The sequence below is a fragment of the Echinops telfairi genome, unplaced genomic scaffold, assembly GCF_000313985.2.
Source record: "Echinops telfairi isolate 266 unplaced genomic scaffold, ASM31398v2 ScPeMD7_9;HRSCAF=40, whole genome shotgun sequence".
NCBI classification, from domain to species: Eukaryota; Metazoa; Chordata; class Mammalia; order Afrosoricida; family Tenrecidae; genus Echinops; species Echinops telfairi.
In genome coordinates, this window is record NW_022103906.1 from 35,771,927 (window position 1) to 35,773,493 (window position 1,567).

Consider the following 1,567-nt stretch of genomic DNA (forward strand, 5'->3'; position numbering starts at 1 on the left):
ACTTCTAAGATAGAGTTGTTTGTTCTTTTTGCAGTCTGTGGAACTGTGATATTCTTTACCAGCACCAGTGTTCAAACTGTTAACACCCCCCACCCCAGTCTTCCTTATTCATTGTCCAACTTTCACATATATAGGAAGCGTTTGAAAATATCATGGCTTGGGTCAGGCAGTAACTTGGTCCTCAAAGTCTTATCTTTGCTTCTCAAAGGTTGAATGAAGTCTTGTGCAGCGGATTTACTTAATGTCACGAGTCCCTTGATCTCTTGACTTCTGTGTCTGTAAGCATTGTTTGTGGAGCCAAGCAAGATGAAATTCTTGACAACTTTAATCTTTTCTCTATATTGGGCTTCATTGGTTATCACAAAGCATGAGACCTCAGTATTCCCCAACATATGTTCTTCTTCTTCGCCTGCATCTTGACAGTGGGCTATGAACTAGTTAAACCTCGTTACCGTCTGGAGTCGTCCACTGCCACTTCCACGTCCCCTTCACTTGGGTGATCTAGTGACTCGACAGAAGAAGGGGAAGAGTGGAAAGAAGGTGGAAAGGTTTCTATATTGACTACTGGATACCGAGAGGCAGGAGCACCTGAGTGACGTCGGAGACTCAACTAAGAGCCAGTTTGATGGCTCATGATCAGTATGATCAGTTCTGAGTTGACCCTTTGGTCAATGAACTCTTCCCATTACACTGTAAAGTCACTAACACCACCCCCCTGCAATAAAACAACAACCACCAATAACCAAAAAGAGAGTGGCAGGGCTGGCTTGCTGTATGGACAGTCTTCTTAGGCTTCTGCAGCAGTCACTGTCACAAGGCTGGCCGGTGACAGACAATCGTCGGACCCAATTGCTGGGCCTTGGGGTAATCTACTTTGAGCTCCAGGAGTCTGAGGCTCCAGTTGTCTGATGTGGATTCTATGGTCCACAAGGGCATGGAAAGTCTTCATGTCCCTCGAGTGCCAGTTGTTCAGCATTTTATAATACTGGATTGATGAGTGAGAATACTGTGGAGGAACAAGACAGGGCAATTCCATGACATTTCCCCTATTACCAGGGCACCTGTGTTTGCATTTTTAAGTGTATATCATGATCTCAGTTCTCAGGTGGATTTAAATGAGACGTGAGCTGTGGGCCCTCATGGCAGAACCCATAGCCCTCACCCAGGGGCCTGGAGAGAAACTAGCACAGGAATCATCTCCGCTTTACCGCCCAGCTCCCAAAGTTCCCATTACTCAGGGAAGGGAGACTGTTGCTCAGGGGATGGAGGATACTGTGGCGGTGGGCTTCTGATTGGATTTCTTTATAACTCAGCTTTCAGAGAGAGTCGAGTTACCAACTGATAGAACGAGGTCATAGGAAAAACCTCAGATTTAATTTTTTGTACAAAATGTTTGCTAAAGAGGCTGGTGTAGGGGCAGACTATATGAGAAGGAGCTCTCTGACATGCATCCCTTCCTTGACTCCCTTGCACACAAATCCTCGTATAGACACTAATGCCTAGTCTCCTTTCTTAAAATGCCTTTCTGAAGTTGCTCCAAAGTCAACTCTTAACAGCTGAGCAAGAG